The sequence below is a fragment of the Amblyomma americanum genome, chromosome 11, assembly GCF_052857255.1.
Source record: "Amblyomma americanum isolate KBUSLIRL-KWMA chromosome 11, ASM5285725v1, whole genome shotgun sequence".
Classification (NCBI taxonomy): Eukaryota; Metazoa; Arthropoda; class Arachnida; order Ixodida; family Ixodidae; genus Amblyomma; species Amblyomma americanum.
This window is the reverse complement of record NC_135507.1, coordinates 82,175,717-82,189,573: the sequence shown is the minus strand read 5'-3', so window position 1 is coordinate 82,189,573 and position 13,857 is coordinate 82,175,717.

Below are 13,857 nucleotides of genomic sequence, written 5' to 3'. Positions count from 1 at the left end.
ACAGATACTGCGCCATTTCCTTTCCACCAAAAAAATACCAACCAATCAAAAAGCTTTTACTTGTGAACCCACATTTTTATGTGAAAACGAACAAGATACGAGAGGCGTCCTTTTTCCTCAGAATCATGCTCTATATTACGACTAATCTGCTCTCTTATTGCTGTTTTGCAGATCTGTAAGCATTTCTCTGCATGTGCAACCTTCTGAAGAAGTGTACTAGTGGTCGTCCGTGTATTCACTACGCTACTTGTGACACCACATTTTTGCGCGCAGCAATTTTAAGGTTTAAAATTAGGCAACCGTAACAAAAACGCTTTCTCACTCTTGAACAAGTGGCATGGGTTCCACTTTCGTAGGAGACCGTTCCTATATTGCGGTCGGAAACAAACCGATTTCCAGTTTCTGCGGGGACCCCTGTGCTAAAAGGGATGGGTAAACAAATTTTGGACCACAGTTATAAGGCAAAGTTCGGGGCCATTTTCGTATAGTCTTTCAAGGAGATCCACGGCTATAAATTCGTTGACATCTTGGGTATATCCCCGAGCAATTTAATGCGTACGGTTGGTGAATTTCTGGAATAGTGCGCAGGAAGTTCATCCTCTGAAACGGGAACTTGTGTGCCGTATCACCGCGGGTTTGATATAATAAAAGAACCCGCCGCCACAAATGAGGGGCTTCGGCAATCGGCTACTGATCCAGAAGTACTCTACTGTTCGACCGCAACCCACGCACGGAGTTCTTCACTGCCTAACCCCAAGCGGCCATCTTCGCTTAACAAGTACCTCAGTGCACTCGTGTTTTCCCCAGCCCCTATAATGAAAATAAACTGCCTCCTCCCGTGGCGGACGAGAGCAGTGTAGAAATATGTTTTGAAAGGGGTTTGTACACAAATAGGCCAGGGGAATGAGTTCACGGCGGGCGGCACAAAACGGCGAACAGGACAGCGAGCAGCGCGTTCTACTCCGATTATTCAAACGAACGCGTTCTACTCCGATTATTCACGAACACAATGCTGTGCCCGGCAGTACTAAAACACTTCGATCCCGCGTTCACTGGCAGGTGCAAACAATGTGAGGAGGTGGCTGACACCTACCACATGGTTTGGGCTTGCCAGCGCCACTCAGCTCTCTCCCCCACCCCAACCCTACCAGAGAGGAATGGGAGGCGGCCCTGCTTGGCTGTTCGGAACTTCAGTCCCAAAAGGCTTTGGTCAAAAGGGCTAAGCTGTCGGCTTCGACCAATGGGGTCCCGAAATAAGGACTCCACCCATTGTGGGGCTCATTAAAGAGCCTCACCTCTTTCATTAAATTAAGGCGTTTCACCACCCACCACCACCGACGGCCAGTCCAAAAACCAAGCGATCTCGTGCAGCGTGGCAAAACTTCGTCTTTCACCAGCGCCTCGTCTTCATCGGCGTTTGGGCAATGATCTGCCTATGCGGCATCAGGCGCGGCAGTCATGGTTCGCTACAATTTTTCGTGAGTGAAGAGGAGCCACCCTGGAGACCTATGGCGAGGACAAGAGGAGCGGGTCGTAGTAGGCCTTTAGACGGCTGACGTGGACGGTTTCTCGGCCGGGATGGCGCAAGTCCGAAGAGGGGTTGAGCGGCTCCACGATGTAATTCACAGGCGACGCTCGCTGGACGGCCCGATAAGGGCCGTGGTATTCTGTACTAAATTTTGACGACAATCCTGGTGGTGTGCCTGGAACTCAGAGCCAAACCAGGGATCCCATCGAAAAAAAACGTGTTGCCTGTTATCATTATCGTGACCATGATTTTGGCGGCACGGGATGACGCGGTAATAATTCGCGCCAACTGGTGGCATTCCTCCGCATGATTGGCGACTTCGGAGAGGGGCGTCCACTCGGAGGCGTCAGGAGTATATGGCAAGATGGTATCCATCGTGGACGACGGCTCACGCCCATACAGCAGGAAGAAAGGGGTAAAGGTAAAACCGGTGGTTAACTGCGTGGCGGTGTACGCGTACGTCACGAAATGAAGGACAGCGTCCCAGTTGGTCTGATCCGCTGCGACGTACATCGTAAGCATGTCTCCGAGAGAACAACTGAGGCGCTCGGTTAGCCCTTTAGTTTGGGGATGGTAGGCAGTGGTGGTCCGATGTACGACGCGACATTCGGTAAGCAGAGTTTCCAGACGTGGGAAAGAAAGACGCGGTGTCTGTCGTTTAGAATCTCGCGCGGCGCGCCACGGCGAAGGACAAAATGATGCAGCAGGAACACCGCAACTTCATGGGCAGTAGCAGCCGGAAGGGCGACTGTCTCGGCATATCGGGTGAGGTGGTCGACGCCGACAATAATGCAGCGGTTCCCAGAGACCATACAGGGAAGCGCGCCGTAAAGGTCGACTATGCACGATCGGGCGTATTTCCGAAATTAGGCGTACATGCCGCGCCAATAGTAGCGCTGAGAAAGTCTTTTTTAATTTTTTCAGCACACCAGTGTCCGCACACTGATAGTCGTTGTGGTAAGAGGCGCAAATTTGAGATCGTAAATAGCGGGGAATCGCGAGAAGCCACCGCCCACCATCAGGCATGTAGTTGCGGCGGTATAGAAGGCCATTCCGGAGGGCAAAGTGCGGAGCTTGACACAGTAATGTTCCTGAAGGCGCAACGTTTTGTGACGAAGACACGGCGTCTATTAGGGAAGCAAGGCACGGGTCTTTCAACAGCTCCGAATGCATATCAGCGATGGTAAGAGACGAAAGAACGAGATCTGTCATCGAGGAGCAGGCAGCGTCGCTGGGAATGGGAGACCTAGACAAAGCATCGGCGTCCACGTGCTTACGGCCGGAACGGTTGATGACGCGAATGTCAAACTCTTGAAGGCGAAGAGCCCATCAAGCGAGGCGACCGGATGGATCTTTAATAGACGATAACCAGCAGAGCGCATGGTGGTCCGTGACAACGTCTAACCGGCGACCGTACGGATAGGGCCGGAAATTCGTTATTGCCCATACAAAAGCTAAACATTCCTTCTCCGTGACGGAATAGTTGCATTCAGCTTTGGTGAGCACGCGACTCGCATACGGAATTACGTATATTTCAAACCCATCTTTTCGCTTAGCCAAGACAGCTCCGAGGCCAACCCCACTCGCATCCGTATTGACCCCGGTAGGTGCTGTTGGTTCATAGTGTCGGAGTATTGGCGGCGAAGTAAAAAGATGGCGCAGGGTAGTGAACGCTTCGTCGCACTTGGCCGACCAGCCAGACATGTCATTTTTTCCGCCAAGGAGCATCGTCAGTGGCGCAATGATCGACGCGAAAATGCGTACGAAACGCCGGAAATAGGAACACAAACCTATGAAGCTTCGAAGTTGCTTGACCGACAGAGGTTTAGGAAATTACGCCACAGCACGGAGCTTGGCCGGGTAAAGGAGAATGCCTTCCTTGGAGACGATGTTCCCAAGATGATCAACTTCCGAGCGGCGAAGTGACACTTCTTGAGATTCAGCTGCAGGACGGCCTGTCAGGAAAGTCAAAACCTGTCGTAAGCGTGCGAGGTGCGTAGTGAAAGCGGCGAAAAAGACAACAATGTCGTCCAAGTAGCAGAGCGATATCTGTCACTTGAACTTCCGCAAGATGTTATCGATCATCCTTTCGAATGTGGCGGGTGCGTTGCACCGACCGAACGGCATCACACTGAACTCGTGGAGGCCATCGTGTGTAACGAATACTGTCTTTTCTCTGTCAGGTGCTGTCACAAAGTTCATGCCTGCCCTGTCCAGCTTTGACCTTTGTTTCCCAGAAACAAGTCGCGGAGCGGCGTCGACGACTTTTTCCCCCTCCCCCGCGGGGAACGGCATTCTCACCATAGCGCTGCAGGGGTCACTCAAAACTACTCAACCCCCTCCTAGAATTGTTGCCATACAGGTGGCAAGCGCTTGCACGTGTTGGGAACAGCAGAAGCGGATTGAATGCCCCGGCACTGTTCGCGGCCCCCAATCACTCCTCGTGGGATTAAGGCATTGTGCCGAATTCTTTCGACATTCCTTCATGTGTTCTTTTTTTTATTTTTGGGATCTGCATTCCTCTGTGCGTGGCTCCTGAAGAGTCTTTTTTTCCCCGTGTTGTTTTTTTTTCATTCTTTGCCATGCGAAGGGGCCGACGGGAACACCGCGCGCTGGCAGTTGGTCTGGAGATTTCGGTGCGTGCAGTCGTGAGTGAGGTCAGCCAGGGAAGTGGTCGGCAAGGAGCCTAGGCGGGGATCTGACAAGTAGAGCGCAGAAACGGTGGTCCCGAAGACGCGAGGCCCAAGTTCGCCCGTATGCGCAAGCCCACATCAGCCCCGCGACGAGAAACCGCAGCCCGACGCTCCCTGCGTCCGGACCTTGCCACTCCGCAGCTAAGCCATCGTTTCTCACCACTCACTTCAACTCTTTTATCTTTGTATTTTTGCTTTCTGTGTTTCTGGTTGTAATCCTTTGTACTGTAGTTCCGTCTCGTAACATTTTTGTATAGCAATCGCCCTGATGTTTCTTTGTGTTTATTGTTGTGTTAACGTGTTCAACTGGTGCTTGTGTTATTTGCGTCACGTCAGTGTACGGCGCTACCTTGTCGGGCATATTGTAATACTTGGTTGTTGTTTGCCTAATTAAATTAATTCGCTACGGAACTTGCCTACGCCTCATGCCTCCGGTCAGCGACTAATCAGGCGTGGCCCCTATCGCCGGTCAGCAGTCGAATCACAATCTTTCACACGCGGGGTGGAGAAGGTTGTCGCTCCTCCCCCTCCGAAATTACGGAGATTGCAGTGGTGGGCAGCTTGGCCCGATTAATTGTAACTTCGGCGCCAACCAACACCACAGGCGCCCACGATATCTTGACAAACTGGCGTCCACGACAGGACTTGCTGACCATGATTGGCCGTGACCGCGAGGCATAGCGTTCAAGTAATATCTCATGTACTGTCAGAACTGAGAGCAAAGAACCGTTGGTGCAATGGCAGATTTTCAAAAATAATTGCTTTCGGGAAGCAGCTAGGCTTCGAGGGGGTCGGCCTCCAGGAATTCCTCAGAGATGAGCGCGCGAAACAGCGCGAGCAAATGAAAGAAGAGCAGCGCAGGGAAAAAGCGGAACAGTTGCACGGCGAGCGCATGAAAGAAGAAGAGCAGTGGCTGCTCGAGGAGGAAGAAAGGGACAAGGCGCGCTCCGCTCGTCGAATGGTCGAACTGAACGCTGAACTACAAATTCTCCACGTGAGAGGCGAGGGTGGCGGGAGCGCTGGTTCAGATTCCGCTTCGGTTCAAAGCGAACCTACATCGCGTTTCACGGTCGTCAATCCACATAAGCTAAAGGCGCCGTTTAACGATGAAACGGATGACTAGGACGCCTACCTGACACGGTTCATACGAGTCGCAGAGGCGCAGAAGTGGCCGCGAGACCAGTGGGCTACTGCCCTTAGCACGTGCCTTGCGGGAGAGGCGTTGAGCGTTTTTGGCCGCATGGCGGGAGCGGATGCGGTAGACTATGACAAGGTCAAGCGAGCTCTTCTGCTTCGTTTGCGATTGACGGAGGAGGGATTTTCACAGAAGTTCCGGACAGAAGTCCCCCACGAGCACGAAACAACGTCCCAGTTCCTCTGCCGATTAGATAATTGCAGGGAGCGGTGGGTACAGCTCTCTTCGTGCAAGCAGACCTACGAGGGTATCAAGAGCCTCCTTTTGAGGGAGCAGTTTCTAGAGAACTGCACGCCGTCGATGGCTACCTTCCTGAAGGAGAAAACGGCGGGCGATCAGAATGAGCTGCTGCAAAGGACAGATAACTATTTCACTTCTAAGGGGTCCACATACTTTGGCCGGCGTGAACTGAAACGTGAGGACCGGCCCGTAGGCAAGTCCTCCGACGCTGGCCGCAAGGGCCACCAGAGAAAATCGCTACCCGCGGCAGTATCATCCACACCACGCACCTACATTTGCGCGCGACCGGGGCACGTCGCGACGCATTGCAAGGAGAGCCGGAGAAATCCTGAGCAGGGCAACCGGGCACGCCCTTGAGCAAAGGACGTGTCGGTCTGCATTCAAAACGGCTATCTAGAGCTGAGAGATGGCCAGTTCCTCCCAGTGGCCTCATTGCTGGGCAGAGGATAAAGGTGTTGAGAGACACGGGGTGTAACATTGTTATTGTCCACCGAGACCTTGTAACAAAGTCCTAACTTACTGGCCGACAAAGAGCCGTGTACCTGGTGGACCGCTCGGTCAAAACGCTACCCGAGGCGCGAATTCAAGTTGACACACCTTACTATAGGGTAGAGGTGCTGGCCGGATGTATGGAATCGCCACTCTTCGACCTAATTCTCGAAAATATCGACGACGCCAGGCATCCGTCCGAGCCCGACGCGACTTGGAGGGGAATAGCACTGTGTGTCGAAGGGGCCGAAGCGGGTGCATCGTATCCCGTACAGGGACAGCCAAGTACCCCGGACGAGCCCGCACCCGCGGCGGCCGTGACCAACCGTCAACAGTCCAGGCAGCAATCGTCGGAGACGTTCCGCAAGTTACGAGTACCAACCTCGATGGCAGAAGTCACCCCGACGCAGATTAGCCGAGGCCAACAAGCGGATGAGACCCTCCGGCGTTGTTTTCAGATGCAGAGGGAAGAGGGAAAGGTCCGGTGCAAGGGAGGGGGCTCGTACACATTTATACTAAGAGATGACATGCTCTATCGCCAGTTCCTACCAGAGTCAGGCTCAGGTACTTTACAGCTGGTTGTCCCCTTTCAGCACCGAAACAAGGTTCTCCGCCTCGCGCAGTGCGGACTGATTGCAGGTCATTTAGGGCACAAAAAGACTTGTGACCGCATTCTGGATGATTTATTCTGGCCCGGCATGCATGGTTACGCTAGTCGGTTTGTGGCGTCGTGCGACACCTGCCAGAAGACAGCCCCACGGGGATCAGTCAAAAAGATGCCCCTTGAGAAAATGCCTCTGGTTGTCACGCCGTTTCGCCGGGTGGCTATCGATATTATTTGGCCCCTCAAGCCTACAAGTCGGAAGGGGAAACGCTACATCATGACGCTAGTCGACTATGCGACCCGGTTCCCAGAGGCTGTCACCCTGCCCAGCATCGAGACCGAGCTGGTGGCCGAGGTCTCTTACAAATTTTCGCCCGAGTCGGTGTTCCGGAGATGTTGAGCGACCGAGGGTCGAATTTCACCTTTGAACACATGGCTAAAGTGGGCCGTCTGCTGTCTCTTCGCCTGCAGACCACCTCGCCCTACCACCCGATGGCCAACGGCCTCGTGGAAAGGCTCAACGGGACGCTGAAGAAGATGCTGCGCCGCATGTGCACAGAACAGCCCAAGGAGTGGGATCGGTTTATCGAGCCGCTTTTGTTCGCCTACAGGGAGGTCCCCCAGGCAAGCACTGGGTTCTCCCCGTTCGAGCTTTTGTACGGGCGGAACGTGCGAGGCCCCCTCGCTATACTGAAGGAATTGTGGACGGGGAACAAACTGGAAGAGGAGACCAAGACGGCCAACCAGTATGTGATTGACCTGCGAGAGAGGCTAGAAACGACCTGTCAGATGGCACATGAGGCTCTAGAAGAGGCAGGTGAGCGATACAAGCGGTATTAGGACCGCGGGTCTAAATCGAGGGCATTACAGGTTGGAGACCAGGTGCTCTTACTGCTCCCCACCGAGCACAATAAGCTCACGAAGAAATGGAAGGGCCCCTATGTGGTTAAAGGGAAAAAGGGAGAAGTCGACTACGTAGTAGATGTTGAGGGCAACCCAAAAACATTCCATGTCAATATGCTGAAGAAATACTTGAGCCGAGCCCTGAAACCGACTCTCACGTGCCGGTGGTTGCGGCGGTAGCCTCCAATATAGACGATGGGGCGCTGGTGTGGGCTCTCGGGGAACAAGCCGACCACCGCGATGTCGCGGCGTCCGTGAAACTGACCCCACCACAGGCGCAGGAGCTGCGGTCCCTCATTTCTCGACAGAAGGAGCTGTTTTCCGATCGGCCCGGATACATCACGTGGGCCGTGTGCAACTTGACCACTACCACCAACAAGCCCATCCAGGTCAAGCAGTACCCGCTTCCCTTCGCAGTGCGTCAGGAAGTTGAGAGGGAGGTTGCCGCGATGCTGCGGATGGGCGTGATCGAGAAGTCACGCTCACCGTATAATGCCCCAACGCTCCTGGTAAAGAAGCCCGACGGTTCGAACCGCTTTTGCATAGATTTCAGGAGATTAAATGAGGTACTGGTCGCCGGGGCCGAACCTATCCCCCGCGCCCACTGCCTCATCGCGGAGGTGGGAGGCAAAAAGTTCTTCTCCCAGATGGACCTCGCGAAGGGCTATTGGCAGGTCCCCCTGGACGATCACTCAAGGGAGAAGACGGCGTTGTCGGCTCCCAGTGGCCTTTACCAATTCAGGAACATGCCTTTCGGCATCAAGACCGCCCCAGCCGTCTTTGCTAAACTGATGAGGAAGCTCCTAGACGGGATAGACAACGTCTGTAATTACTACGACGACCTGCTCGTAGCGACCGAGTCGTGGGAGGACCATGTCAAGGCACTGGAACAGGTTCTCACGTGAATCCGGGAAGCCGGGATGACCATACACCCGAAGGAATGCGAACTCGGCGTCGATCCACTGTGTTTTCTCGGTCACATGATTGGAAAGGGGACCCTTGGCCTGATGGAATAAACACTGAACAGGATCCGCCAAGCTCCATTTTCGCTCGGACAGAACGATACAAGTACTCACCTTTGGTCCTGGCTATTGAAGAGTGGAATTCGCTTCCGTCTAGCATTGCGAATATCACTGGAAAATCGTCATTTCAAACAGCTCTTTGGTCATACTTAGAAAATTCCAATGTAGAATGATGTGCGTTTCTAGTTTTCTGCGTTTTGTTTGCTTCAGTGTGTGCGTGTCGGCCCAAACGTTCCTCGAAATGTTAGATGCCATCCTTTTTATCTTCTGAAGGTGTAATTTTTGTTATTTTGATTTGTGGGATTTGTTACATGTGCATTTTTCCAAGCATCTGTTCATACCCACTTTTTCCTATTAACTTGTACCCTACTTCTTAACTTGTTTATTTTTGTGTTCAGCCGTTTATGTTTTGTGTTGTATATTTAAGTTTTCCTTGATGAATCCCCCCTATGTAATGCCCGCATTGGGCCTTTAGGGTATTGAAATAAATAAATAAATAAATAACCAAACGCCAAGTACGAGCCTTTTTGGGCCTAGCGGGATACTATCGTGAATTCATCCCGAGTTACGCAACTGTTGCCGCACCTCTGACAGACCTGACCAAAAAACTCGCACCAAATTGCGTTAGGTGGGGAGATAACGAAGAAAAGCCTTTAACCCTTTAACAGCCTGAAACAACTGCTCTCAGAGGCACCCATCCTACAGGTTGCGGATTTCAGCAAGCCATTTGTACTCCGTACCGACACCTTAGATCAAGGGGTTGGGGCGGTACTGTTGCAGGAAAAGGACGGACTTCTGCATCCCGTCGCGTACGCGAGTCGCAAGCTACTTCCCAGAGAGAAGGCGTATGCCGCAGTTGAGAATGAGTGCTTGGCCATTGTATGGGCTATCAAGCGCTTCAATTTCTACATCTACGGCAAACGATTCACCGTCCACACAGGTCATCAGCCGCTGAAATATCTGAACGAGGCTCAGTTTATGAATTCACGCTTGCTTCGCTGGGCACTGCTCCCACAGGAGTACGACTTCAGGGTCGAGAGCATTAAGGGAAAAGATAACGTCGGCGCAGACTACCTCAGCCGGGTGTGAATAGCCATGGGCTGAACCAAACGCGTTGCGACTGCCCAGTTTCACCCTTAGCTAGAAATTTCTTTTTTTGTTATTTTGTGCAATATTGGTAGTGTTTTGAAATGTTATGCAACGCAAGATGTTTGCGTGTCGTCGTGTTTCAGTGCTGGAGTGTTACGACCGAATGTGCGGTGTCGAACTCTTTTGACTAACTGGGACGTGACAGCGTGAGGTGTGGCAGTGCGTGAGGCGTGTGTCGGAGCGCTATCCTGCGAGCCTTCGTGGAAAACTGGTGATACGCCGAGGTCGTGCGCGCTGGTGACTGTGATGTGCGCGTCTTTCATCTGAGGCGGCTTGTCCGCCAAGAGCGTGTGTGCATGCACGAAATTTGTGTTTTGTTTGTGAATGTTATTGAGAATATCATTCTTTTCGTGGGGGTTGTGCAACAAAGTTTATGCCTGCCCTGTCCAGCTTTGACCTTTGTTTCCCAGAAACATGTCGCGGAGCGGCGTCGACGACTTTTTCCCCCTCCCCCGCCGGGGAACGGCATTCTCACCATAGCGCTGCAGGGGTCACTCAGAACTACTCCCACCCCTCCTAGCATTGTTGCCATACAGGTGGCAAGCGGTTGCACGTGTTGGGAACAGCAGAAGCGGATTTAATGTCCCGGCACTGTTAGCTGCCCCCAATGACTCCTCGTGGGATTAAGGCATTGTGCCGAATTCTTTCGACATTCCTTCATGTGTTCTTTTTTTCTTTTTGGGAGCTGCATTCCTCTGTGCGTGGCTCCTGAAGAGTCTTTTTTTCCCCGTGTTGTTTTTTTTCATTCTTTGCCATGTGAAGGGGGCGGCGGGAACGCCGCGCACTGGCAGTTGGTCTGGAGATTTCGGTGCGTGCGGTCGTGAGTGAGGTCAGCCAGGGAAGTGGTCGGCAAGGAGCCTAGGCGGGGATCTGACGCGTAGAGCGCAGCAACGGTGGTCCCGAAGACGCGAGGCCCAAGTTCGCCCGTATCCACAAGCCCCCATCAGCCCCGCGACAAGCAACCGCAGCCCGACGCTCCCTGCGACCGGACCTTGACACTCCGCAGCTAAGCCATCGTTTCTCACCACTGACTTCAAGTCTTTTATCTTTGTATTTTTGCTTTCTGTGTTTCTGGTTGTAATCCTTAGTACTGTATTTCCGTCTCGTAACATTTTTGTATAGCAATCGCCCTTATGTTTCTTTGTGTTATTGTTGTGTTAACGTGTTCAATTGGTGTTTGTGTTATTTGCATCATGTCAGTGTACGGCGCTACCTTGCCGGGCATATTGTAATACTTGGTTGTTGTTTGCCTAATTAAATTAATTCGTTACGGAACTTGCCTTCGCCTCATGCCTAAGGTCAACGACTAATCAGGCGTGGCCCCTATCGCCGGTCAGCAGACGAATCACGATCTTTCGCACGCGGGGTGGAGAAGTTTGTCTCTCCTCCCCCTCCGAACTTACGGAGAGTGCAGTGGTGGGCAGGTTGGCCCGATTAACTGTAACTTCGGCGCCAACCAACACCACAGCCGCCCACGATATCTTGACAGGCGCAGACATCGGAACTTGCCAGTAGCCGCAACGTACGTCAAGGGAAGAAAAGTGCTCAGCGCCTTCGAGGCAATCAAGAGCGTCGTTGATGCGGGGTGGAGGGTAATTGCCTTTGTGGGTAATTTTGTTAGGCGGCGGTAGTCGACACAAAATCGGATTGAGCCATCTTTCTTCTTTACAAGTACCACCGGAGAAGACCAAGGGCTGTGAGTCGGACGCATGACACCACGGTGTAGCATGTCCTCAACTTGCTCACTAATCTCGCGGCGCTCTGCTGATGACACACGATATGGCCGCTGTCGAAAAGGCGGGTGAGAACCGGTCTCTATGCGATGACCGACGGTGGAAGTCCGGCCAAGAGGAGCGTGGGCGACATCGAAAGCGGAGCGAAACGTGTGCAGAAGGGATGAGATCTGCGTCCGGTGGGCGCAAGGAAGAGCGTCGTCGATGGCGGCTTGGAAAGCGGCGTCGGTCAATGGATCAGGTGCCGAATCGGAATGAAGAGCGTTGATGGAAGAACGGCGGGAGGTAATGGGGGCATCCAGGTCAGAGAGAATGTGGGCAGGCTGAATTGAACCAGGAGATTCGCCACGTAGCAGGGTAAGCGGGCAAGAAGATGGATTGTTGATAAGCATCTTCGTGAGACCTCCGTGAACATCGAGAACAGCAGACGGCAGCGGCAAGGTTTTTGCGGTGGAGAAAGGAAGAAGACGGCGCAAATAAAACGGTGACGGCCGGCGTGGCAGGGCACGAGAGGGATACAAGAGCTGAAGCCTCCAAATCGATATAGACGTCTTCAAGGACGGTGAGCTTCTGCGGACACACGAAATGGAGGTCGTCGGCCAGTTGGTCTCACAATGATGCAGAAAAGTTTACCTCAGCGCGGGCGCAATCGATCACGGCGTTATTTTTTGACAGGAAGTCCCACCCGAGAATCACGTCGCGGGAAAAAGACGGCAAGACAAAGAATTCGACACTGTACAAAATGTCAGCGACGAAAACCCACGCTGTGCTTGTGGCCAAAGGTGCGATCCTCTCTTCGGTTTATGTGCGAAGCGACAAACCAGAAAATGGCGTCGTCACCTCCCATAGGCGACGGCACAGTCTCTCATCAATCTCGGACACAGCAGAACCCATGTCGACAAGCGTGGACGCAGACCGTCGACAGACACCACTAGAATGTTCGTGGGAGAACGATGAGACTTGAACTGTTCGAAGAGCACGCAGTTCTTGCCTCTGGAACTGCGGAACTAAGTTTCCCTCGTCAGCGGACGTAGGGCGACGGCGCATTGGCGACAGTGAACGGCGACGTGGGGACGGGGATCGACGGGTCGTATACGGACGCTGGTCGCTGGCGTACGCTTCCGGAGGTGGAGCAGCCCGAAGCAGCTGAGGTGAGCTGGGGTGAGAAGGCGCAAACGGTGGAGGGGCGACCATGCGGCGACGACAGTGGCGGGCCACGTGGCCGGGGCAACCGCACGAAAAGCATATAGGACGATTGTCCGGTGTGCGCCAAGGGTTGTAATGTGGCGAAGAGGGAGAATGAAGCGGGGCCGCTGGTGGGACCGGTGCCGGACGCAGGACAGGCGGACTTGGTGAAAACGCCACAGGCCGAGGCCACGCAGCCACGGCAGCGTACGTAGAGGGCACTGCCACAGCACCTCGCTACAGCCACAGCGCCCCGCTCCTCCACAAAATGAAAGGGGGTTTGTACGCAAATAGCTCAGGGGAGATTTCACGGCGGGCGACACAAACCGGCGAGCAGGACAGCGGGCAGCGCCGACGGCCAGCCCAAAAACCAAGCGATCTCGTGCAGCGCGGCGAAACTTCGTCTTTCAGCGGCGCCACGTCTTCATCGGAGTTTGGGCAATGATCTGCATATGCGGCATCAGGCGCGGCCGTCATGATTCGCTAACGTTTTTATGATTCACCCCAAAGTTTTAGTCTTAATGAGCAGGGATGTGCTTGCGCACTTTAGGCAGAGCACGTACTGCGCCCCTCAGCACCAACACGGCGATTGGTCCTGACGCGGCATGTTTGCACGCTGTTGGTGAAAACGTGGCGCCCTGTGGCTTCCTAGGGCGATCTGTGCGTGCGCAGTAGCGGGGCGCGGTAAGTGAGAGCGCTAGTGCTATACTAAATGTATGTATTAAGACCAAGGTGACTATCTCGAAACAGGAGGAAGCAATCTGCACTTTGAATCTTCAGAGAAAGTAAAAAAAGTACACGCTCTAAGAAAAAGCCAGTGAGCGGCACTAAAACGTCAAGTAAGTCCATCGTCCAGCTGAGCATAAGTTGTGGCCACTAGGAGTTGGTTCGATGGATCTGGGTGGCGTGAACAAGGCGAAGGTGCCGACATGGAGGACGAGGTGCAGCTGAATGAGGAAGAATGCCAGCACACAGACGACGAATTTAGAGGTGGAAGTTGCGGCAGGGTCGAGGAGACACATCACGTGGCGGCCGCGTTTCGATAATTATCGAAACGCAAAAGGCGTCCGCGTGCTGTGCGATGTGAGTACACGGTAAAGATCCCAAAAATAATGT